At 40.5% G+C, this 27595-nt stretch overlaps 1 protein-coding gene across 3 annotated transcripts in view; it reads right to left on the bottom strand.

Annotated features, from left to right (window-relative positions):
• The window catches only part of luzp1 (leucine zipper protein 1), a 52752-nt gene extending 35728 nt beyond the window's left edge, over positions 1 to 17024 (bottom strand). For all 3 annotated transcript variants that reach the window (XR_007144541.1, XM_047821676.1, XM_047821677.1), the window contains exon 1: positions 16615 to 17024. The gene's annotated coding sequence lies outside the window, so the exon portion shown is untranslated. The remainder of the gene's footprint in view (positions 1 to 16614) is intronic.
• Positions 17025 to 27595: the final 10571 nt, after the last annotated feature.

The raw sequence follows: 27595 nt of genomic DNA, 5'->3' as shown, positions 1-27595 counted from the left end.
TTTGGTACAAAAGCGTTGTATCTACTCAAATGATCCCCAAAGTCCTGGAATATGGAAAAGTCGTACTGTATCCGTGGCCTGTACATGAACTTTTGCAGTGCCTGTAACCTCTGGGCCATAATCTCAGAGGACACGTGAATAAGACCCTGTCCACCTTCACCCTCTGGCAATTGTAAAGGGAAGTGGTAGCTCTGTGTACAAGATGTTAGACACATCAGAAGGTTGCGAGTTCGCATTCCAGGACCACCAAGCTGCCTCTGCTGGGCCCTGAAGCAAGACCTTAACCATCAACTGCTCAGTTTTACAAAGCCGTTCTGGATAAGAGCATCTAATAAAAACCACACAAGTACATGTAAGGCCAGGGATGACCTTCCAAAAAAAAAAAATCTTTTTGAACCATCAGAAGGATCCAAGATTTCATTCATTGCTGCTGCCAAAACGTTGATCACTCTGTCTCTGTAGAATAGATAAGTGTGTAAAGACGAACTGGAATAGACTGTGTTGAGAAAAATAATTCAAGCACCTACTCCAATCATGCACACTAGGCGGTCCTTCATCTTGCCCTTCACCCGTTAGAAAAGATGCACATCTTTCTTGGCAGATGTTGCTATTTTTTATTCATTCTTCTATTTTTTTTTTTGAAAGTGTTCAAGCAGGATGCATTGTCTGTGTTTCTGACTAGAACAGTTACATTGTCAGCAGGGCAAGATGAAGCAGCTTAACTTTGGAAAGTCCAAAGTAAATGAGGCCATGGAGATGGAGAAGACCAGTAAAAGCTCAGTCGAGATGGTGGACAATAGTCCTGAGATGGAACAGCCTTTTTAACAAGACAATTCTCTGTCAGTCAAGTTGTATAAATTGTATCTGGTACAAAAATGGAACAAAGGACACAACCACTCTTTTGAATAGTAAATGATTAAATGAGTGACCTTTAACTCCTGTAAAGAAAAATGGTCAAAAATGGAGTTGTCAGTATGCATGTTTTTAGTCGTTTGGCCATAGCACATTTAACATGCGTGGGGATGAGTGATGACCAAGTGATGATAATATCCTCCAGTTCTTTAAGCAATCATTTGTTTCCATTTTGGGGTAAAACCATGAGATCTGCAATGCAACAGCTTAAGGGAAGTGATCCATGACTACCACACTCTTACACTGTATGGATCATCAAGTATACTCCGGCAGCTTTAGTAAAATTCAGCTTGTTTCAGTTCCTGGATGGACTTTGTCTTAGATTCTCAGGTCTCTGAGGCCATCCTTAAAAATATTTTGGTTTGCAGTAACAGAAAAAAAAAGGGGGGGGGGTGTCAGTAGGTAGGTCTATTTTTTTTTTTTTTAAGTTTCAATGTAAAAAAAAAAAGTAGAATTTTGGTGACTGTGATTACGTAGGTATGACTTTAAACAAATTAGCATATCGTGACGTCACTGACTGGGTCTTCAACCCGTGCCTTCGGGCGCATCATCGCAAACCTTATTTTGATGCTGGACACAGATTTTCCAGAACTTTGTGCCAAGTTAAAGCGGTGTCGAGCTGTTTTAATGAATTTTTTTAGATGTATTATGACGTCCGAACCCGTATGACGTTGAACGGAGAACGTGAACATTTTGTTTACTGCAGCCGCAGCCATCATTACCGAGCGCGAACCGTCGACTCTGACAGTGAATGAGAGAATGAGACGAAGCGAACGCACAGGCCATAGTGTGACATCCATTAACCAATAGTGTAAACATAGATGATGTCACGGGTTTTTATTTAAAAGAAAGAACGTAGCCTTTGTTTGTATGTAGGCCTAGGCAATTTATATTTACAATACTTACTAAAATATAATTATTATTATTTTATTGCTTTTGTATTAGTTGTTCGAAGAGTAAAAAAAAAGGTCGGTCTTAACGCAAATTTACAACCGGCAAGTCGGTCAGACTTAAAAAAATTGAGTCGGTCCTAAAATGACAGGGTCGGTCGGTTAACGGCAAGCAAGAATATTTTTAAGGATGGCCTGACTACAAAAGTTTTTCATAAACAGCAAATGTCCAGCTGTTTTTTTGTTTCCCTGCCAGTAGGTGTGTCCGTGTTGTTTAGTTCCTAAGAGTGCTTCTTTTCCACATTCTTCAAGAAGATCTCTCAGTAGGAGTTTTGTCCTCTCGATGGCGTCATTGGCAACTGAGGTGTTATTGGAGCTGCTATGTTCTAGTAATTCTTTTTCTAGTGCTTTTCATTCTCTCTTTCAAAACTCTGGCATGCTCTGTGGTGTCCCAGAGAGAAGGGGAGGAGTAAAAAAAAGGGAAAAAAACTCATGCATTTTACTCAGAACACATTGCTGACTTAGATATGGGAACCTCTCAAGTCTTTCTAAGAGCTTCAGAAAAAGTGGGAACATTGAATAAAGGTGTGATTCTGTAGTAACCTGTAATTAAAGTGCCAGGGTGTGTGATGAGAGCTAACTGCCAGAAAAGAGACATTTACTGAGTTATAGTGACGATATGACAGAGTTTGGTTTTATGAGTCTCCTATAAAATCTGCCTTTTTTCCATTTTTTTTTCTTGTAACTCTTGCAAGTTTCAACCACCTTGCCCAAGACACGTAATTAATGCTTACCTTTAACCACGTGCACTGTATAACCTCCGGAAAATCCCCCCCAAACTAATTTTAAACACAGACACAAAAAGCATATCACTTTTAGGTAAGAACTCCAAAGTGCTGACATTTAAACCCTGTCAGTTAACAGAAGCCCTAATGAGTTAGTGTTCTGAACTGACTCTTATACTGACTTGCAAACCACCCCATTGTTCACGCAAACTTAGTGTCAGGGCAATTGTTTCTAATCGGGTCATGTGACCATCCAGAGAAGGTGCAAGGCCAACATGGCTGCTTAATATAGACAACCATAATTGATACAGGAACGTTTCCCTACTTCTGGTAGGAGTCTCATCAATTGAGGTGAGCAAATCGATGGAGTAAAATAATCATAAATGTGGCTCAGTGAGAAAAACACAAAGTGCTACATTTACATTAATCTTTTCAAAGTACGTCTTAGACATGCGACGTCCGAGGTAACTGAACCAAGTTATACTAACAGCTGGTTTTCATTTATCCAAAGCATTTATCATGTACGTTCAATTTCATTGCCGTACTTCTATATTCTGGTCTGGTTGGCATGAGCAGACTGGTCTTGAAATGCAGATCAAGGACACGCTGTTGTATGGAGTTTTGGTAGGCACCGGTCCTACTCTTTATCCTGTTTCCGTAAGCGTTTATGTATGGAGCTCTGCGCTCGAACTCCAGTGAACATGAGGTTGGCTAACGAAGGAAGTGGACTTATAAAAGCCAGGTTGGTAATGTTGATTCAGGTGCCTGGGCAACATCCTCATTCTGACTTGCTCCTTTTAGGTTCTTGTTTTCCTTTCTTTCATGAGCTGAAAAACCATGGACAAAAAAAAAAATCCTATTTAATCATCACTGCTCCTCCTCTAAAAATGCCCAAGAACCCCAAGTAAGGTCAAAGAAAACAGAGAAAAGCAGCTAAGAGATGAAAAACAACACGTAAGCACACCATCAAGAACTAAGGCCTAGACTGACTCCATGAGCCACAGTCACAACAGCCGTGACATCACCAAAAGGGCATTTCTCTCTTTATTTGCTTTTATGGCAGGTCTCCCATGTTCCTGACAGCAGATTAGACATGCTCCAAAGCTGAGGGTAAGAGAGAGAGAGAGAGAGAGAGAGAGAGAGAGAGAGAGAGAGAGAGAGAGAGAGATTGGGACAAAAAGCTTGCCTTCCTCTTTAAAACATACACACAGACACCGAATCATTTCCTGTGGATAATCATAGCCCTTGAAGTGTATCTGGTTCTAATCAAGCCCCAAAGTATTTCTGCTATCATCAGGAGGCATAAACTCATTCCTGTACTCGCGGTTCTAGCATTCATCTCGCATTTTTTTGACTTTCACTTTTTTCGATCCTGCTAAATACTATATATAGCGGATAACTTAACGCAGTCGAAGGAGCGGCTAGAAATGGCAGAGATGAAATAAACAGATTAGTGAGGTGTAGTAACTGCCCTCGCATACCTTCCTCTCCTGTGAAGATGAGTGCTTCTGTGAGCATCAAATATTTGACATTTTTTGAATTTACCATTTTTACTCAAGCTGATAGCAAACAGTTCTCAAACTGCTACTCACTTGTGTATAAACTAGGCTATTCGTGTGACGCTGCTGATACAGTTATGTTTGCTGTAGACTTCTGGTAGGAGTCTCCGGTGTCAGAGTCCATCGTGACGGAGCTTTGTGGTTCCTTAAAGGTGGGGTCTCCGATGTTTGAAAGCCAATGTTGACATATAAAATCACCAAAACAAACACGTCCCTAACACAAATGGGTCCCACCCCTGTATCGATAGCTCCGCCCACACATACATACGTAACCCAGGCAACTAATAGAAAGAAACGTGTCTATCATAGCTGAAGGGAAGAACAATACGATTGCAGATAAACAAACAAGCAAAAATGACACACAAGCATAATCATGTAAAGGACAAAGGCATATATTAGTTCTGTGTAACAAAGCAAAACCAACGTTACTCACCTATCGAGAAGGAAAAAAGCGTCTTAAGTAAAGTCGGCCGCATATTCACAGATTGGAGATTCCCGAGTCGATAACTCCTGAGCTAAACACTGTTACTACACAAAACGCGGTTGTAGCTGCCTCTCTACATTACTACGATAGAAAAGAGGTGTTATTTGTGTAGTAACAGCGTTTAGCTCAGGAGTTATTGACTCGGGAAACTCCAATCTGTGAATGTGGCCAACTTCCTGCTCCTTCAGTTCTCTCCAGCGTTGGAAAGCTGATCCTATATTAACACGTCCTACTTCTTGCCTTATCGTAAGTCTTTCTTCGCTTTCTTTCTTTGTTTTTATCCTCCATGTCAATGTTAAAACCGCTTTCTGCTAATGTCACAAATGAACACTCTTTCCGCCGCATATTGACAAGCCCCGCCTCTTTCTGCTCATTGGCTACACGTTTTTGTTTTTTGCTTATTTTTCGGCCCAACTCAGTTTTCTGAAGCATTTCTCAAAAATCGGAGACCCTGCCTTTAATACACTTATAGCTGCATTTTTTACTTTTTAAACCTTACGAGAAAAATAGTGTGGGACAATTGTTTATAGTTTATAATTTGTTGAGTAAGACTGAAGTAAGACTGTTAAGTCTGCTGTACTTTAATACAGTAAAAACAACAATAATAATTATGACAATAGTGTGTTGTAAGAGGAAGAAACTAATGCGCTATATGCTGCAATTGTAAAACACTTTTGAACTCAAATTTAGACTGAAGAGACTAACCTCAGTCAGCCTCCAATATCTTTAACCCTAAATCCATTTCTTGCACCTCGAAACCTTACAAAAACATCATCTTTAGCTGAACGTTGGAATTGTGGTGATAATGTTGTACGATGAAACCCTGAATGAAATAGCGATGAGTCAAGTGTGTTGATGTCTCCATACACATCCCCTTGACCTGTCTGTCTGGGACTCTCGCCGTCTCCAATAACAACAAGGACACAAACATTTTGAATATACAAAACGTCTGTGTGGAGCAGACACGACACGGCTTCCGGAATGATCACACACGACAAGCTGACGCTCTCGACGACTGCGAACGGAGGGGGAACTCTGTGACGCCATGCTCTGGTGCAGCCCTCGAGCTGCTTTTGAGCTTACTCACTGCACGAGGCCATGACCTCCAGAGACTCGTACTGACCTGAGGTGCATGTACTCGTCCTCTGGCGTCATTTCCCACATGTGATGAGGGGTAAAAAGAAAAAAGAAAAAAAAGACAAAAGTGTCAGCCCTGTGAGGACGGAGTCCAATGAAGCACAGCTTTCTAACGCGTAACATTCTTGTGTTCTGAGCCCCACTTAAGAAAACACACTACGGAGAGGGGGGGGAGAGAGAGAGAGAGAGAGAGAGAGAGAGAGAGAGAGAGAGAGAGAGAGAGAGAGAGAGAGAGAGAAAACACAAAACATTAAAGACATTAATAACAGGCAAGTTTCCACCCAGCTGACCCAGACATCCCTTTTAAGGGCAAACAGTTCAGATTCCTTTTTTCATTGGGTTCCAAAAATACCTCCGAACACAAAGAGGACGACTAATGCGGGAAAGACACGAAGCACTGGAATTATCAACAATCAGAAATATCGACTCCTAAGGTTTGAGAACACATAAGCAATGTGACTGAGGAAGAAGAAAAAAAAATCTGTATGTTGTTTTCTTTTTCTTTCTCTCTTTGTCCGAAACTTTTTTCCAACATGTTCCTCCTGGCACTTGGATGTGTGTTAAACATGTTTAAGAGTTTAACATTCTCGCAGTCTCGTTCCAGCTGTGGACGTACCCTCCGTACAGGGAACACCACACACACACACACACACACACACACACACACACACACACACACACACACACACTTTTTTCTTTTAATCTGATCATCAATATAGTTGGACACAAAAAGAGCTCGAGAACTGTTCTGCTACTTTGAAACTTCTGAGATTTTCCACATTCTCAGAAAAGAAAAGAGGGGGAAAAAAATAATAATAAGTTCATGGCTAATTTGAATTTCCCCGAAAATAATCCAGTCCAAACACAGTCTGACTGCAGTTGTTGTAGTGTAGTGTATTTCTAATATGTGCCAAATTTAGTCGTGGTCTAGCTGTAATAGTTTCGGACTGTAGTTGTGGTTTGAAACGCTCTTCCCGGGTTTCTACCTTCCTCTACGCACGGTTTGGTTCCAAGCCTCCTTTTTTTCCCGAAAAGAGGGCCTTGATTATCTGGATTAGGTCTTCGAAGATTTGGTTTGGAACCGAAGCGGACAGAAAAGACAATCTCCAGGAGGATTGCTAATCACTGGTGTAGCGTTTATTCCAAAAATACGCACCCGCTGTTAGTGTAGCCTCCTCCGAAAAACTACTGACCGTAATTAGAAACGGACTTTTAGGAGAAGTATTAGGTACAGCTGCCTCGAGAAAGCCATTCTGCAGCATGCGGAGGAAATGATTAGGTGCCGGTGTCCTAGTACCATCATGCTCCGCGTGTGTGTGTGTGTGTGTGTGTGTGTGTGTGTGTGTGTGTGTGTGTGTGTGTGTGTGTGTGTGTGTATGCATGCAAGATAAGGAGGGAAAGAACGACTTGTAAATTCAAACCTGATGGAATCATCAAGCTCCTCTGAAGCTCGGAGTATTTTTGCAAAGCACTCAGAGGTCACAGGAGGAGATAACGTCATTATAGACTTTAATGTCCTGCACGACACACTTGGCCTTTGGGATTTCTGCAGTTGTGTGGTGTGTTTATCTTTGTTGGGGCCAAATGTCCTAGTAAGGACAGGAATATCAGCCCATTTAGACCTTAGAGGGACACTTGGCTGGTCCCCACAAGGAAAACCACGTTAAGCAAAACAAAACAAAAAATCCCTACAACTAAGGGTGCTTTCACATCTGCCTTGTTTAGTTCGGTTGAATCACACCAGAGTTCGATTGCTCGTTTGGTGCGGTTCGTTTTGGCAGGTGAGAATGCAGCAATCGAACTCTGGTGTGCACCAAAATCGGACCAAACAAGCGTACCGAGACCTCCTTGAAGAGGTGGTCTCGGTACGCTCTCAAACGAACTCTGGTACGGCTTGCTTGTGGTGAGAACACGATCCGAGATCGAACAGACCTAACTGCAAAAAGTATTGCGCATTTTGGACTAAACCAGCTGCCGTAGTGGGTCGTTGGCAATATTTTCGGAAGATGAGCATGTCACAGTTTAGCAAAAGTAATGCTCGCCGCCTCCTGAAGTGTCTTGAGAATCGTCTTCGCCGTTTGCAGTGCATTAAAATGATATTTTCAAGCCGCATCCGCGCTTCATTCTGAAAATTAAGACTTTGCATAGAATGCTGTATACAAGCGATGTAGTAGATTACAACCATGAACACATAATTGCAGCGCGCAGTCGTCTCTCCATGGTGTACTGTATGCTGTATTTTTCTCTTTTTGTTTACTTCCGGAGTTTCGTTGAAATTTCCCGCACGTTTATTCTGACCAATCGAGAAGCAATTTAGGAAATACGCTCAAAGACATGTGGCCATGACTGCATTTTGGTTCGTTTCAACTGGTGCGGAACAGAACGATCAGTGTGGTGTGAAAAGGAACCAAAACTGCTAAAAAGCTACAATATATAATTTTTTGCTTTTGGTCCGGACCAAATGAACCAAAAGTGAGCTTGTGTATCAGTTTTTCCAACTAGTGGGGTGGCCTCACCCATTAAGTGCACTTCTTCTTGTTGGAATTTTCAGTACAACACACTTTTCAGTACACTACTCACACTAACTACTCACACTAACTACTCACACTAACTACTCACACTAACTACTCACACTAACTACTCACACTAACTATGCTATAATATAACAATGTTTGTATTTGGGACGCACCTTGAGAATCTGTGTGCAATAATTCCATAAGAGGGAGATGTATGATGGAGTGAAAGGTAAAATAACGGGTACAGTTTTTTCGTACTTCAGACACACACACAGACAGACACACATACACATGCAGACAGGCACACACACACACACACAGGCAGATGAACACACAAGCACACAGGCAGACGCAGGCAGACACGCAGACGCAGGCAGACACGCAGACGCAGGCAGACACGCAGACGCAGGCAGACACGCAGACGCAGGCAGACAGGCACACACACACACACAGGCAGACGAACACACAAGCACACAGGCAGACGAACACACAAGCACACAGGCAGACACACACACAGGCAGACGAACACACAAGCACACAGGCAGACGAACACACAAGCACACAGGCAGACACACACACAGGCAGACACACACGTAAGCGCACACACACGCAGGCGCACACACACGCAGGCGCACACAAATCCCAAGGCACACTTCAGTGAGCAGAAAGTGAAATGTTGTCACGTTCCTGTGCTACTTTTACTCACCTGCAGGGCCAACACCTTCAGCTGTCAGACAAAACATATATACAGCTGGAAACAAGCATCTTCTACTTTCAGACACACACACACACACCCCTTCAGTCTTATAAGAGAGGCACAAATTAGCAACATTATGATTATTTGAAAGTGACTCATTCTGAACCTTCATGTTACAAAAAGCAGAGTTTCCCCCAAGTTCTTACAGATCACCTTAGTTCTTTCTTTACTAGTACCAGAGCTGACAGAATCACTACTCTGTGTCATGCTTCGTATTCGTATGTGTTTGCCAGTCATAAAGCCTTCTCGGGGCTCCAGTCTCTCTTCTGTCTCTGTGGTGCCGAGGCTGTGCTTACTATTCTCAATCCTCCGCCAAAACCCAAACCACATGGTTCTCAAACCCTAACTTATGTTTGGAGAGCTGTTAGAGAGCTGTTGCTCACACCATATATAGTATACACCATATCTAGAGTACACTGGTTTTGTGTCTGGAAAAAGCAGGACAGAGCGTTTCCTCCCGGATGCGTAGCCATTATCGCGTCACAGCGTACACGTAGTCGACTTCAGCCGTCCTTACAACTCGACCCTTATAAACAAAGACCACTACAAAGAATATGAGATATAACCCGATAGTAACTGACACCTATTCTGCTTCCAGGAAGAGCTACTTTAAGAAGGCACCAAGCCACAACACACAAACAGGTTTCTAGCAGTTAGGGTGAGGTTGATATTTCTATTAAGATATTTTCTCAAGAACTCAAAGGAAGTTGACACAGTGTCGCATACATGTCACATTCTCTCTCGCTCTCTCTTTGCTTTCTTTTGTGGTGTGGTTTGTTTTTCTTTTCCTGCTTTTGGTTGATGTTGCCCGAGTATGTTCAGTTTAGGCCGAGTGCGAGCTGCTAACGTTGAATGAAAGCTAGCGAGTCGCTTTTAAACGTGAACGAGGTTAAGGGTTCTGGTGAAACGTGCAGGAGCTTGTTCAGGTGCGTCAGCGCACCGCAGCTGCCGCCGAGCGCCTGTGTGTCTCGGAACAGCTCACAAACCTCCGCCTTACACCCTACATGGCTGTAACATCTCCGGGGCATTATAACTTTTGGTTCTTTAATAATCCGGAAGTTGGTTTAGGAGTGGAACTTAAAACCGATCATCGTGAACAAGAATCCGAGTTTGAGCCACTGTTGATTTATAAAATGCACTACGATCCTTGGGTCTCTCTTGTTAATGTTTACAGACAGATTTACTTTGCTTTATTTTTAGCTATGAGAATAATCCAGATTCAAACTGTTAGGTCATTTTTTTTTGTTTAATATGATATGTGATGAACGTGACCATGTAACATTTGTAGTGTGAACGGCAACACATCCAGACTACATCAAAGGCAAAAGACGGTCTAATCACCGGTGTTGCCATATTTGCGGATTTCATATAGGATTAAGTTTCTGCCACGTCGTGTCTGATAGACAAGGCACATTTTTCCATACGTTATATTATAAATCTCTCCGCTTCACTTTGTCTCGGTGAACAGGTTTATTCTCATAGATGCTCTTTATTTCCACTACATACACTCACTGGGTACTTGAATAGTTTCACTGATCCCTTAGCTAATTATGCCAATCATGTGGCAGATGTGGTGAGAAATGGGCAGAGGAGAACGGTTGGAGCTGGCAAAGTCTAGGGTAACACTTAAACACTCTTTAAAACCGGTATGAGCAGAAAAAGCACCTCGGAATTCATGAGCTAAACCTTAAAGGTGGGGTCTCTCCGATTTTTGAAAGCCAATGTTGACATATAAAATCACCAAAACAAACACGCCCCTAACCCAAATACAATACAGGGGGTCCCACCCCTGTATTGAAAGCTCCGCCCCACACATACATACGTAACCCAGGCAAATAATGGAAAGAAATGTCTTTATCATAGCTGAAAGGAAGAACAATACGATTGCAGATAAACAAAAACAAAAATGACACACAAGCATAATCATTAATAATTGATCATTAATAATCATTAATAACTGCTTATTATTCGGCCCGACTCAGTTTTCCGAAGCATTTCTCAGAAATCGGAGACCCTGCCTTTAAACCTTAGGCTGAAGAGTTAGGACAAAGAGACCACAGGAAGCACAGGCTCAACAAAAACGCAAAAGTGACCGAGACAACAGAAGTCAGAACTGAGGTCACGTTTTGTCTTTTGCTGTGAACTTTGATGTGAGGTCAGCAAGTCACCAATCTCAGCACCATACAGTTTCGATCTGAAAGGACGTCTCATGGCTTTTTCTCTTTGGCCACTTTTGAGATTTGGGAAGTGAAATCGGGTCTTCTTCAAATCGTTAAAAAACAAAACAAAGCAAGACGGAAAGTTAGTTGGCGACACGTTCCAGGTGTGAACGGCAGGTTGTTCTCGGCTCACCTGAAACTTGGTTGGTTTCAGGGTCACCTGAAACTTCCCATTAGAAAGTGTGACTAACCCCCTGCCCTAAGAAACAACCCCCAAACCCAAACGGACAAAGACACAAGATAGGACCTTCAAGGAAACCAAAAAAAATATATATATATATATATACATACAAATCTCGATCTCATGCAACAAGTGGAATCAGCTAAACTGGTTAAGGAATGCAAATGTGCCAGTTTGCATACGAGTAAGATTCAGCTCTCAGATTTAGATCTGGCTGAAAGAGGGATAAATTTAACTAATGCATCTATGCAGATTTAACTAACATCTATGCAGATTTATTTTAACACACTTCTTCTTATGCGATGATGCTTCCGCGGTACAGCTGATTGATGTTGTGTTATAAAGAGGATATAAAAGACTTCAGGACATGAGATGGTCACTGTGACTTTGCTATAAAGCCCCGATAGATTTATTCCTCACTTCAACACCATTTGTTCCATAAACAAAATGATACCGAGCAGAAATGAAAGCTAGCATGGACCAATAAAATAGCAAACAATATTTCTGTTCACTTATATTCTTTAGTTACGTTTTAAACTGTTAGGAGGATTAAAGGTTAGGTTATGTTAATAATGGATTTGTGCGTTCGTACTACGCTCTGTATGTCCTCTTTTAACGGGACACCAGGATCAGACAGAGGACTTCGTTAGCAAGCACTCACAGGTGGAATTCCATTCCTCTGCGCTGATCCGATATCCTGACAAGCGAAATGCGAGAGCGTCCCATAAAAATACACAGCGCCTCACACGGTAATACAAGTCTGGACCGGCAGGTACGATGTGGTGCAACTAAAAAAGCACCTCAGAGAAACAGATTAAGCCAGGATTTTTTTCTGTTTGTTTAATCCCCAGATTAACCATTCGCTGGACGTCCTTAAACACCGTCAGGATCTGAGGACAGCGGCATGCTGAAAGACGATGCTGTGTGGAAAAGTAATCAGCTGCTCAGAAACAGGCGCAGAGGGAAAACACGCAAGCACTGTGTACAGGGCAGACACAAACTTAGGACAAGGAAATAAAGGGCAAACCTTGACGTATCCTACACACCTCACATATCCTGTTTAAGATCACAAAGGTCACCGCTATTAACTGCCAAACCAACAATAATCATTGTTCAGGGAGTGAAATTCAACCTTGGAGTGCGATTGACAGTAGCAACGTTGACGCAGATGAATGATAAGGGCTTTCGAGACAAAGATAGCAAACAAATAAACAGACACTAACCACACACCGATCGCTACCCTCACGGACACGTCCTATCCAGGTACACGGAGCTGCGTGAACGAACGTGGTCTTAAATACAGAGGAACTGTCAAGGCCAAGTACATGCTGAAACTGGTTTTCTACTGAATGGTTCATGGTTACAGCACATTTCAAATAAAAAGTGAGAGCTCGGTGCCAAATTCCAGTGAAGAGTCAAAAAGAATAAAAGCCGCAGTATCAATAACACACAGCATCATGGTGATCTTAAAGCGTCTTAATTATCATAATATTTAATTCAGGGTCCCTGAAGAGGACATTGGGGTCTGCAAAAACCACCACCAGTGACATTAAATTTATTAATGAGTTCTTACAGAAAAAGAAGACATTATTTTCTACATATACACATTGCAGCAGAGTGAAATTCTTTTCTTCACATATCCCAGCTTGTTAGGAAGTTAGGGTCAATACCCCGGGGTCAGCCATGTTACTGCACCCCTGGAGCAAAGAAGGTCAAGTGCCTTGCACAAGGGCCCGACAGTGACAGCTTGGCAGTCCACAGGCTTGAACCTTTGACCTTCTGTTCAATAACCAAGAGCATTAAACATACTTGCTAGTCACGAGTCTACTTCTAAATAACATCACCTAACATGGACCTAACGTGTTTTGGTGGCAAGTTCTGGAATCAAGATAATAAAAATATATTCAATATATTATTTCTGTCACTTAAACAAATCTTGGAAAATAAATATACACTTAGGAGGGCCATGAAATTTATTTTACAGAGTCTGGCTATAAATGGTCTGAGAAGTGTTGCACTGAAGAGACGAAACCCAAATTAAGAGTATTGTGTGTATTGTGACTTTACACTTAGTGGTTGTTTGAGTTGAAGTTTTTTTTTCTGGGTTGTTTTATTACAATCAAGAGAAGGTGATGGTTATGACTGTTTACAGCTCCTAGAACGTCAATGATAAGAACAAACTTCATAAAAGACTATAACCTAATAAAGAGTATGTTTGTTCTTTAACAAAGGAAAAAATATATATATTAGTGTTGGTATACTTTGGAGTATGTGATTATATGAACTAACTTTGGGATAGCACCAGAAACGTGGAGGTTCTCTTACCGTTTGGACATTGATTGAAAAGTTTGAACATTGATAAATATTAAAAACACACAAAAAATACCTGAAACATGATTTCAGGACACATGACTATATTTAAGTATTGTGGATAAGTGCCTGTGCGTAGTCCTTCACTTGTTCAGTCGGCTAGGTCCAACGTGTAGCTTAAACATGCATGCACATGCACTGGGAGCTGCGGATGCGCTGTCGGAGTCTAACTGGAAAACCATCAGTTGTTGAACCTTCATGTTTGAAACAGGTCAAGGCAGGTCTCCTGCTTTCTTTTCTTTTCTCCCTCGTTCGCTTGCTCCCTCCCTGTTTTATTAGTCCCAGCTGCCTGATTAGACCGATGTAGCAGTGTTTGAAGCTACTGCTGCAACTTAAGCACTGTTCACTTTCCCAGAACCTGGCAGTACCTAGGTCTTCATCTTGGAATTCTAAACAGCAATCTGCTAGCAATCAACTCTCAGAAAACAACTAGACACAAATTTACTGCGTTAGAATCAGATTAACCAGGGACCGACTAACCAAGGACCTTGTTCAGGTAGCATGTCAATACAGGAACAAAACAAATTTTGATGTTTCCCATCTTACTGGAATTTGTCATATTACTTTCTAGGAAATATTTTCCCATTTGTTTTAATGTCATCTAGGGATTCAGACATTCAGTTACAGACCCATTGTGCAGACTGTCTGAAATGCATAAGTACAAATGCAAATATCATAAAAACATCAAAACAATAATTATAATAATGACGATAAAGATAAACACTAACTATTAAGATGTCCGTCTTTGTTACATTTACTGTTCTGTCCATTTCCACCAATAGAACCCATTTACTTAATGTTTTAGTGAAATATCAGGCTATTTATAGCAAACAACCTATAGTAGTGTACATTTTGAAACATTACTTAAAGCACAGGTTCGTGGTTTGGAACACAGCCAGTGACATGATGTGAAGCAACCATTAAATATATTATCTGTGTTTTTTGGGGGTTTTTTTACCCCTCATTAGAAATATTCATTCCTCTTCACAGGTATTGAACCAGCCCGGTGAGACTTATCATGCTCCAGCTTATCAAGTTTCCAGCATTAATTGGTCGAAAACAATGACGCTGGTATGTCTCTTAAAAACCGTGAAACCTCTTCACATGACCGTTGAAGGGGCAGAAAACAAACTACAATCGAATCGATTTTTCAGCAGGTTTCAGTCATGCCGATCATTTTTAATAGAAATTTGTCAGTGTTATCTGTAACTGGTGTTTACCAGTAGACCAAGTAAAAAAAAAAAAAAGATAGTAAAACTTTTCAGCTGACATTAATAAATTCAGATCATTCTGCACTGACATCAAGAGAAATATGAACACAGTGTGTATCTGGCAAGAGGGAAAATCAAGTCGAGACAAGCGCACCAGACAAAACATGGGAAGGGGCTGAAGCAATGTATATGAAACTGGCTCATCTTCAACGCTCTGCAGCTAGATTATTATTATTATTCCGAGCATATTCGGCTCGGAAACCTTGTTCGGCAGGAGTGCTTGGCAGGGGAAACAAATGGCAATATAAGGGCTCATGTCACCTGTGACAGATGTACATTTATCATGTATATGGCCTAGAGCTGTACATATTTCCTCCAGGCTCTGTCTTTCACACCGAAGCATGAGTGTCCTCTAGGAAATAGTCAACAAACACACACAACCTAACAATCATCCTTGCGAGGACTTTCCAGTGGTATAAATATTAATGCAGGCTTGTGGGGACTAGCCAAAAGGTTCACACAAAAACTAAAAAGAAAGTATTCCAATCCTTGGGGTCTCCACCAAAGTAACCAAGATATAAACACACACACACCTTACTAGTCTTGTACTTAAGAGGACTTTCCATTGGAATAATTATAAATACAGGCTTGTAAGGACTAGCTAAATGTCCCCATTAAATCAAGACAGAGAGAATATATGTCTCTCTCTCTCTCTCTGAGACACACACTTGCGTCATCAACCCTTGAGAGGACCTTTCATTTTGATAATAATCAATGTGAAACCTCTCAGATATCCAGTCCCTTATGGAGTGTCTACACAAATGTCTCACTATCTTTATGAAAGTCTTTCAGCCAAAAGTCCCCCCCCCCCAAAAAAAAACAAAAAAAAACTGTAATGTCCATTTAGCAGAATGCCAGCGGCTAGCGCGAGGCCTCTGCCAACCACACACACACACACACACACACACACACACACACACACACACACACCACAATGCGACAAAAAAAAAAAGAGCTGGTCACAAACTGAACTATCAGCTCTGCTACACTTCAGTGACTCGGCTCACCGGCGCTGTTACAATGTTCCAGTAAGAAAATGTTCCAGCTCAGCAAATCAGACCGAAAACCAGGAACAAAATGAACAAAAAAACGAGCTGAAAAGTTGTCTGGCTTTAGCTCGAGTCTTTAAACATCGCTTTCGTGGTATGGTGGGAAAATTTAAACCGACTAAAAATGCTTAAAAATAGACTACAGTGTCAGGAAAATCGCCCAAGGTTGCTGACGTAGGATTTACATGAGTGCTGCTGGCTGGACGCACAGTGTGCCAAAACATCTACACACCAACATTCAGACCTAAAACCTTACAGAATATAGTGTGTGTGTGTGTGTGTGTGTGTGTGTGTGTGTGTGTGTAAACAAACAAACTAACAAACAAATAAACACCAGGAGCGTTTCGGTTTTGTCCAGGTTTCCGTCCGACTGCAGCAGAAAGGCGGTGGGGACTAAACTTACCGCACTTGGAGTTCAGAGCCGGGGATCTGTTTCAGACACCAGGCTCAAGTCATAAACCAAACACGACTCCGGTCAACTCACCTCGACACGTGGACGGTGATAAATCCCATTAAACAAAAACCTGGCGGATGAAAGTGAGGTAGCTCCCCGGCGAACAGCTCCGATACACTGGACTGACTTTCTCTCTCTCTCTGCGTGTATGTGTGTGTGTGGTGCGCGCGCGCCTCTCTTTCTCTCTCTCCCTCTATGTGTGTGTGTCTCTCTCTGTGTGTCTGTGTGTGTGTGTGTGTGTGTGTGTGTGTGTGTGTGTGTGTGTGTGTGTCTCCCGGATTAGACCGGCACATTCCTCACAGCTCCAGACAATGAGAAAGAAAAGGTGGGTTTTCTTCAGCTCGAACCCACCCCTAACCACGTTACACAGCCGAAAAACAAACGCCCTTCCCCGGCTAAAACAGGCCCGCCTCCGCCATGCAATAAAGCCGGACCGACATCTATCAGAGCTGTTCGAATCTTCAATTGCAGAATCGACTCCGGTTCTGATTCCAGGTGTTTGGAGTCGGTTCCCTGCCATCACTTTCCTAATGAATTGTTAAATAATTCAATTTTATCTACCCACAAAAAATACTTATACTCATTTTTTGCATTGTTATACCAGTAGTATTATACAAATACACGACCTACAAAACGCCACCTTAGTTAGCAACGAATTGCTAGCGGCTAATCAGATTTAAACTTCAGTGGACCACAAGAAGCTTTATCGTGTTTAACTGTAAAACAGTCACAAAATGGTTCTTTTGTTCTGTAGAGTAAAAAAAATATCAAAGATACAGCTAATTCTCACACTTTATCAGTATGTTCTCAGTGAGCTGTATCATATTGATTCAGAATCGTTGGAATCGATTTCCTTATGCCGCTACTGAAAGAATCGACTCTTTTTTTTTTAAATTGACTCTTACATTCTAACTTTTAGTTTAATAAAAGGAAAACGAGCAAGAGATTCGTTTGAAATGTTGCTGAATCATGATTAGACAAATGAGTTCTAGTCATAAGTGGAAGGGTTTTTAAGCCTTGCATGATGAAGTGTACATTGACTCATAGTTAGACACATCAATATGTAATATATAAACATATAGCATATATATATTTGGTTGCTTCGTTTTTATTCATGCACAATACCCACATTATACGTTATTATGGATACAGAGCCTCTCCAAGGAACATTAAAAGTGTTGGTATTTATGATTGTTCCTGTGATATAATAACAGTAACCCTTATCAGATTAAACAGAAACGTTTGATATGTCTGGTAATCATTGATAAGAGGAAAACATTCAGAAACGGCCACAATAGTACATTGTCTGTGGGGTGATAGGGTACTTGTCGTACCAAAAATTGTACATGCTATTACAATGGAATACACATACAAGGAAACTTACATTTTCTTCTAATTTAGTGCCAGAAGAGTTGGGATTCTAACTGAGAGACAAATCAGGCTGATTAAACAAGGCTGATGTTTAAAATTCACTTGAAAAACTATGGTTATTGAGGTATGTAAAAACTCCCCAAAGTCGCCCCCTTTCCTTCCCTAACTGTAGATCCCTAAAGGTGTGGTGATATAGGAAAATAATCAACAGCAGGAAAATAATCAATTGCTTTCCCATGTAAAATGAGTTACTACTTCCACCCCAAGTTGATTCTTAAAGTTTCAGCTTTGATGATATAAAGCACTAATATTTATTTATTTGTTTGTTTGTTTGTTTGTTTGTTTATATTTTTTGTCATATATATACCTCTGTGTAAGCAGTGTAAGCATATCAGAGCTAGTTTATTTATATAAATCTGTGAATTTCCTTGTGTCAGAGCTGCTATTAAAGAAAATTAGCCAACAGAATTGACAATTTAACACTGCTGTGGTACAGTATAAACTTCTGTATCCTTCCACTCACCACTACATTTTATTTAGTAGTGCTTAGTTTTAGCAGGAATTTTAAAGGACAATAGTATGGTTTTAGGCATGGATAGGACTGTGATCCTTTAAATCATTTTATTGCTCTTTTGTTACCACATTTTATGAGCCTTAGGATTCTTTTGAAAATACCAGTAGAATTGAACGAGCTTTAGCTCTAATGCCTTTCTTTCTGTTGCTCCCATTAGGGGTCGCTACAGAAAACCATCTGATCCACATATTTGATTTGGCACATTTGGCTGGATGTTTTTCCCTGAGCAAACACCCCCTCATTTTTATCTAGGCTTGGGACCAACATTGACAGTGCAGCCCCCAGTGGCTGGGTTGGTTCCCTGCCTGTGAACTGAATGCAGGCTGCGGCAGCGAGTGTGTGGGATTCTTAGCCACTGGAACACCAGGGAACAGCTCTAATGCTCATTTACTTAAAAAAAAACCTTAATGGGAGTGATTCCATTTTCCATTCCATTCTATTGCTTTGTATTTACTCTATTCTTATATTTCTATTTATAAACTACTATTCAAATGTTCTTCAGTATGTCCCTCTGGAGGTAAAGTTATATGTGGAATCCTAAAATAAGACAAAGTGGAACCCTTTTAGAAAACCTAGAACCTTTACCTATCCAAAGAACCCTCTTATTAGGAGGAGGTTATGTTCATCATTGGGACACTTCCATGACTTGCAGCAGATGGGAAAAACTCTGTGCGCTTAAAAATATACAGTATACAAGACATTTATATAGTTCATGAAAGCATAATCCTCAATTTTCTGTCTGAAAAAAGAAGGTATTTATTCATGCACACAACATTTTGTAGTTGTGGGCAGACAAGTGGAGGCCAAGTTCCATTCTTAGTTCTGACTCTTCTGTATGCCGACTTTTGCAATGATTTTAGACCGTGCTTGATGCTGTTGAGCTGCCAGGGACTCTGATTTTAGACTGTAAAATGAACTGGCAGGACTTCTGTCCACATCTTTTTATGTAGTGTACCCAAAACTAGAGTTTTTCAAATAAATAAAGACATGAACATGTCTGTCATTTAATTATTGGATTCAATGATCTTGTTAGTCTTTTAAGATTGTTCACAGAACAGTTGGAATATCATGCAGTTGAAACAGTTTGGAGAAATTTGCTTAAAATCTGCAAAACATCTGTTTGGAAATGTACACAGTCATTATGTTTCAACCCACTGCACTGTAGCTGTTCAATACTGCAGTTCATCTGCATGCTTGTTTTGAAACAGTTCCTCAAGTCCTCTTTGGACAGTTAAGGGTATTACAGTATGGGATACCCTGAAGGGATTTGACTTGAAATCCTCTGTTAAAAAGAGAAACCCAGACTGCTAAATGGAACCATTTCCTTAAAAATATTTTGTGCTCTTTTATTGAAAAATGGTCCTCAGCATTGCTTACTAACTGTGTACATTCTAAAAATCCTTATTTTACTTTAGGTATTGAACCAGTTGTACGTCATTATTATTTCTATTCTTTTTACTCCTTTTTATTTCAACTTCCAAAGTACTTATTACAAATCTTTAAGGTCTCTAATCTAACTAATTGCTGTACACAATATATGTCAATCCATTGGGCTAACTTAAGCATCCAATCAATCCAATTTCAATAAAGCGTCCAATCAATTTCATCAACAAAATGTTCAAGATTCCCAATTTCATATAACTAACGCCATAGTTATTTGTGTGCATTTGATGGGTACAAAACAAGATTGTATTGTGCAACTTGAGCATGAGCGCCTCTGGCCCTACCTCAGTAAAATGTTTCAATATGGTGGAGTAAGCAAATACTTGCATAAATTGAGGGATCATCTGAACTCCATCTAACTTGAAAAACATGCTGTGGTAAGTTTGACTAATTTTCTAATATTAACAGGCTACATTTATCAGTTAATTTCTTTTCGTTGCTAGTGTCTGGTTAGACGAAACATTAATTATAGTAGCTAATGTATAGGGGTTCGTCAATGTCACTAAAACAGTGGCCAGTATAGTGATGATGGCAACATACCCTCATCCAGAGTAATGTCAGCATACCACCATGAAGGAAGAAAGACATCCAACATGAGTAACCGCCGACACAAGAAGTTGTGTGAAAGGGACAATTATGGAAACATAAAACCAAAGCTGCCCAACTCACTGAAGAATTAATGCACACCTCGGCTCTCCTGTTTATACCAAAACCACTATTTATACCAGCTCCACATGGACAATATTTACGGTCAGCCCGGCTATAGCCAAACCTTTGGTGTCTTGTGGCAATGCCAAGCATCGGTTTCAATAGTGCCGACAGCGGAAATCTTGGGCTGTGTGTAATGTGAAACATATATTGTTCTCTGATGAGGCCACGTCAATTGTCTTTCCCACATCCTGGAGAGTTACGGTGTGGAGAGGCTCCAGAGAAGTTTACCATAGACACTGTATTCCCAGAGTGAAGCAATGGGGTGGAGCAGTAATGGTTTGTTCTGTAATATCATTGCATTCAATATGTCCTACTTGTGCTAGCTGGAAGTGTCACTGCCAAGGACTACTGAACCATTCTGGTTTAAACAGCTGTACCCTGTTTGTGGTGCCATGCATCAGGATGAAAATGCACCAATCAAGACTGGTAACAGAGTGGTTTGATGAACATGAAATGAAGCTGTACATCTCCCAAAGATTGCACCAGATCTATACATTATTGAGTCACATCAAGGTGTTTTGGAGGAGCGAGTGAGGAAACATTTTTCTTCACAAGCATCACACAGTGACCTGGTCACTGTTCTGCAAGAGTAATGGCTCAAAATCCCTTGGTTAAAAACAGGGTGTCAGTTTTGTTGTCCACCCCCTGTAGACAGGCTAGGCATTCTTCTAATATATTAATTGTCATCAGTCATGCACTGTATATGAACAGCAAACATATAGATAGAATGTTTTTAGGCAAAACAGCTTACATTGTAATTTGTATAACATTATATAATACTTTTTGGATAAGTAAAAAAAATTTCACATGAAAACATGATCCTTTGACATTTCACTTTATTACTTTATTGTTTAATGAAGTCAGATTTTGACACATTATATATCATTTTAAGTAGAATAAGTAGAGTTTTTCTGTACTTTTCCTCTCCTGACTGCTGTTAATGTAGTCCAAATATGTGCAGTTGCCACTTCCTGTTTATTGAAGAAACGTAACCAGCATGACTCAACTGTGACAATTTAGTTAGATTCCATACCTCTGAAGTCATATAAGTTACAAAGAAAGCTAATCCCATTTGGGAGGCCATAATAGGGCAGTTCATTACATACACAGGAAGACAGAGGACTAGTCTCATAGAAGGCTGAGAGTATTTTAACCTGTTCTAAACCTTCTTATTAGCAATATACAAAACATTCATGTAATGAATGAGACAGATGTGAGTATTTTCATGATGTCCACATGGTTTCACAGCAAACGTTAGCTTTTCACATCATAAGTATCATTAGTTGGTCATAACACAATCATAACAGTGTTGTGGAGTACATGTCTAAGTTGAAGCACAGCTAGCTTGACTACAGTTATAGTAGTGTGGCTGTAGAAAAACTATTTTCAAAATAGTTTCATTAACCAGCTACGTTTTTGTCAAATTCTAATCAGTTCAACACCAAAACAAAACCTTAAACACCAAATTAAGTACACACATATGGTCAAATAGTATGTTAGATGTTTATGTTCTTGTTGCTGGAGTTTGAACATAACAGATATCATAAACCTCCCATGGTTTAGCCTAATAGGTAGCATAAGGCAGTATGAAATATATATATATTATATAGTCTGTACAAGAAGTCCTATTCCTAAACAGTCAGTCATATGCTGTATGTTTTTTACTTTTTAATTATTTTTTTTGGGGGGGGGGGGCACGTTTGCCTCACACCTCCAGGGTTGGGGTTTCGATTCCCGTCTCCGCCTTGTGTGTGTGTGGAGTTTGCATGTTCTTCCCGTGCCTCAGGGGTTTCCTCCGGGTATTCCGGTTTCCTCCCCCGGTCCAAAGACATGCATGGTAGGTTGATTGGCATTTCTGGAAAATTGTCCATAGTGTGTGAGTGAATGAGAGTGTGTGTGTGCCCTGTGATGGGTTGGCACTCCGTCCAGGGTGTATCCTGCCTTGATGCCCGATGACGCCTGAGATAGGCACAGGCTCCCCGTGACCCGAGAAGTTCGGATAAGCGGTAGAAAATGAATGAATGAATGAATGAATTCTCTCTCTCTCTCTCTCTTTCTCTCCCTCTCTCTCTTTAACTTTAAATTGATAACACAGCTGTTTAGGATGGAATGAAAATCCAAGAGATTGTATTCAGAAAATTCCTTTCTTCACTTTATCATGTAAAGCTAATTCAGTTCCAATATTTAACTAAAGGATTGGTTCTGCGTTTACTTTTACGTCAGTCTAAAACAATTCTCTACACTGATCTGAAAAAGCTGACGTTTTGTCCTTGTTTTCCTTGTTTTCAAGGTCCTTGTCCTTGGTTCCTGATAGTACAAAAGGTTGTCGATAAAAGGCCACATTCGCTGCAGAGGCAGAGCACCATTAGCGTACATGCCTGAACAGGACCAGAGGCAGATGGAGGTTATATAAAAAACCCACGCGTTACAGAGTAGGTAGGAATAATACCTCTGCTAGAAACCTGCAGAAAATTGAAATGTAGCGGTTCTAAGAAATAAATGTGCTTAGAAATAAAATTTCTAAGCATTCCAGACTGATTCTTTTATCAAAATGTCAACTGCTGAAGAATTTCATGAAGAATCTGGAATATTTATTAACAGGAGCATGATGAGGATTTTGCCCCAGAGTGAAGATGTTTATTGTTGATGCTGTGATGCTCTAATTACAGTTTCAGATTAAATTTGATTAGGGGTCACATGCGGGAAACGTGGAATGAAGGTTGTGTCTCGTAAACATCCACATGAAAAAAGAGGCATGTTGGAGCATGTCCAGGAGGCTCCACTATTATGCTTCAGTATTAAGTAGGGAATAGAACATGACATGACGTGCAGTTTTAGGGAAAACGATCAACGTCATGGTGCTGTGATGTGGCCTAACATGTTCGATTACTCGATTTTTTATAAAGTTGTTTATTTTGTGTAATGTCTATTACTCTTATATTTGTTTTAATTTCTTAAAGAAACTATTTTACATTTAATATCCGTGAGTCAAGTTCCTGGTGTTGCTGATGTTTTAAACCGTCGCTGTCTCACCAGTAGGGGGACACGGTGGCTTAGTGGTTAGCATGTTTGCCTCACACCTCCAGGGTTGGGGATTCGATTCCCCCCTCCGCCTTGTGTGTGTGGAGTTTGCATGTTCTCCCCGTGCTTCGGGGGTTTCCTCCGTGTACTCCGGTTTCCTTCCCCGGTCCAAAGACATGCATGGTAGGTTGATTGGCATCTCTGGAAAATTGTCCGTAGTGTGTGATTGCGTGTGTGTGTGTGAGTGAATGAGAGTGTGTGTGTGCACTGCGATGGGTTGGCACTCCGTCCAGGGTGTATCCTGCCTTGATGCCCAATGACGCCTGAGATAGGCACAGGCTCCCCATGACCCGTGAAGTTCGGATAAAGCGGTAGAAAATGAATGAATGAATGAATGAATGTCTCACCATTTCTATTTTTTCTATTTTTGTAAAGAGTCTCCAGTGTCAGGGCTTTCTAACACTAGTCAGTTCTGTTGTATTAGAGGAATATATCACCTCAGGATGTACAGTTATTGGAAGATAATTTACAGTAAATCCACTTTACATCACACTACCCTATTTATTTATTTTACTTTACAAGGATTTTGTTATTTTTGCAGAAATGAACACAAAAGCAAACTAACAAAAGTTTGGAATTTTTCAGAATTACCAAAGATTTGGACTAAGACGTGCCATGTGACATCATCATTACACGCATTCAGCCGAAGCCGTCCTATTCATGTGCATCAAACATGAGTACAGCTAGAAAGTAGATTCATATCTGCCGTGACTGGTAGGAGCTTAAAAGAAGAATCCGGTGCTTGTGATTTTGACAATTTAAGTAGTTTTGCTCAAAATATGCACAATAACAAAAAAGCTGTAGCAAAACCAAGCATTTTTGACCACAAAGTCCTGGATGGACTGATAACAGTACAATTCCAAAGTGTTTTTTAATCTGAAAGTTAAAACATTCTTGCATTGTTGTGTCCCATAATCTCAATCATTAAGTGAACTCTGGAGAGAAACCTACTTTGGATATAATTATAATTTGGCTAAAATGTATTAGCAGTTTGAGAGTGTGTGTGGGTGAGAGAGAGTTACGACACATTTTATGTAAGATCTTGAAGTTCTTACTTCTCCAAGAGCGATCCTGAATGAGACAGAAAGAGAAAAGTGTGTTCACCAGGCGATGTTTCAGCTCCCAGTGGAATGTTAGTCTAACTTTGCACTATCCCATAAGCCTTTTGGGTTGCGGCCAACATTCTCTAAAACGCACCTGGGTGAAATCACACCATCGCTTTTTTTCAGGCTCTATTTACAGCACTTTTAGGGACTGAGAAGTGGTCCAGGATTAGCAGGGCTTTTTTAGAACGTGTATTATATCCGGCATCTGAGCAAATTCTATGTCATATCCAGGTCACCATGAGAAATCCAACTCCAAAGGCATGCATAATGGAGATATTTGCAGCAACAAACCACACAGGGTAATTAACAGGAAATAGCCACACACACACACACACACACACACACACACACACACACACACACACACACACACACACACACACACACACACACACACACAAGTAAACTCCCTCCTGATATCAGCCTGTGTGTATAGAGATAAAACCCAGAGGCCTGAGAGAGATTTAGGCCACAAAACGGATGGATGAATAAACAACACTGCCTTCTAGAGGAATGTATTATTGCTGCATAAGGTACAACAGCTTCAAAAGACCTTGTTTAATTATCTGCACCGTTTTTCATACCCACATGGAAACTGTAATAAACCGAAGGAGTCTACTTTTATAAAATCGCCTTGCTTTCATCTAAGGAACATTTAGCATCTGAACCACAATCTGGTCACACAATATCGTTAACCTTAATCCAGGATTTCAGCTGTGGTGACTTTAAGTCTGTGTGCGCATGTGTGTGGCTGTGGCTTTATGTGCGTTTGTGTTCAGTCTTTGTCGCCACATGCATATTAAAACAAGCATCTGTGTGATGTGGCTCAATCTAATCACACACAGAAATTTGTTTCATGACTGTTGCTCAGTTTAACACCAAAAACTAGTCTCTAGTCATTGGATAGTGAAAACAAATCAATTAAAAAAAAACATCCTGCAATTATTATTAGACTTCAAACAACATCGTAGACCACACGGCCAAATGTATGTTTAGGGAACCTGAACGTCATATGAATAGAAATACATAATTGTATCAGATGTCTTTGTATGCTGCAGTTTTATCATTTTTCTTAATTTCGCTAGAACTTAGATGTAAACCTGTTGTAGCAAGGAACCACAACTGCAAATTAAAATGTTAGTTGTCACGTCACATATACCACATTGCACAGTATGACATGGAGTCAAATGCTTTCTGAGTGTCAACAGAATCAAAATAAGACAAGACTTGAATTTACTATACATGTGGGAATGAGAGAAAATATGAAAGTATAAAAAAAGGTATAAGGAAAAATATAAAAATTGTATTTATGAGTACAGTCGAACCCTTGAATAAAATGGAGATGTGCCGTGTGCAGTTATAGAGCAAAAAAGAAAATATTTGCTAGGCAAAAAATTCTTGTTTTGAATGAAGAAAAGCTCCTCCACATTTTTTCCTCACATCTTTTTTTTTTTGTTTTTACATTTTGAATTTGAATTCACATTCAAAGCAGGAATTCAGCAACTCCATGGCAAAAAGGCTCCAAACCTGGGCTTACGTCACCTCCATGTGATCACTGTTATCTACGATGTCATCCCATTCTGAGTGTCTCTGCTCACAGCATCAGTTCTTCTGGATTCACTTGAACGCAGTTTCTGATGGTACTCAGTAAGAAGGTTGGTCCAATAATCCTGCAGAACTAACCACAGATCTTCTGTGTATGTAGGCTGCTTCAAATCCTTCTGTCTCTTCATGTAATTGCAGACAGACTTGATGATGGGGTGCCAAACCATCACTTCCAGGACTCCTTGTTCTTCTTTATGATGAAGATAGCTTTTAATGACATCGGTTGTATGTTTGGAGTCATTTTCCTGCTGCAGAATAAATTTGGGGCCAGTCAGATGCCTCCCTGATGGTACTATGTGATGGAATTATCTGCCTGCATTTCACAGCATTGCAGACACCATTAATCCTGACCAAATCTCCAACTCTATTTGAATATTGTACCACTCTCCAGACCGTTGGCAAAGAACCTGCCTCCTTCTACAGCAAGTTCTTCCTCCTACTCAGCTAACCAGAACACCTGTTGCCATTTTTTCTACACCTCAATTAACATGCATAGTTGATTCTCTTGGCATTGTTATCAAGTCAGAGTAAGGTTTTTTTGGTCCCAGTTCTTCAATGATGACCACTTCTGGCCAGACTTCTCCACACGGTAGATGGTTGTACCTGGGTCCCAATTGTTACCTCCAGTTCTTTGCTGATTGCACTGCTGTACATCTTCTAGTGTTGAAGGGACGTCAGCTTCAATAAGTTTCCTTGGCCGACCACTGCGTCTACACGTTCTTCAACATTGCCTGTTTATTTGTGCTTTTTCAAAATAGCATGACCAGCACATACAGTACTGAATTGCCAGTCTGCTTTAAAATCTTTGCCTGGGAGAGACCTTGGTGATGCAGCATAACTACCTTGGGTCTTGTTTTTTTGTGCTCAGTCTTGCCATGGTGTATAACCTATGATATGAACGTTTAGTAGCAGAGTTTGGCTGTTCCTCACTCAGTCTGAAGCTTCTACAAAGCTGTTCCTGTTTCAGTTAATGACTGTGTTTCAACCTACATGTGAAAATTGATGATCATTAGCACCTGCTTGGTATAACTGGTTAATCATACATCTAATTCCGATCCTAAAAAAATCCCCGACTTTGTACAAGTATAAAAATCGATGCTTGTTTGAAGTCACAGCAAAT

Source organism: Tachysurus fulvidraco, chromosome 12, assembly GCF_022655615.1.
Source record: "Tachysurus fulvidraco isolate hzauxx_2018 chromosome 12, HZAU_PFXX_2.0, whole genome shotgun sequence".
In the NCBI taxonomy this organism is placed as follows: domain Eukaryota; kingdom Metazoa; phylum Chordata; class Actinopteri; order Siluriformes; family Bagridae; genus Tachysurus; species Tachysurus fulvidraco.
The sequence above is the reverse complement of the archived record's forward strand: the minus strand, read 5'-3'. Positions and strand labels throughout refer to the sequence as shown.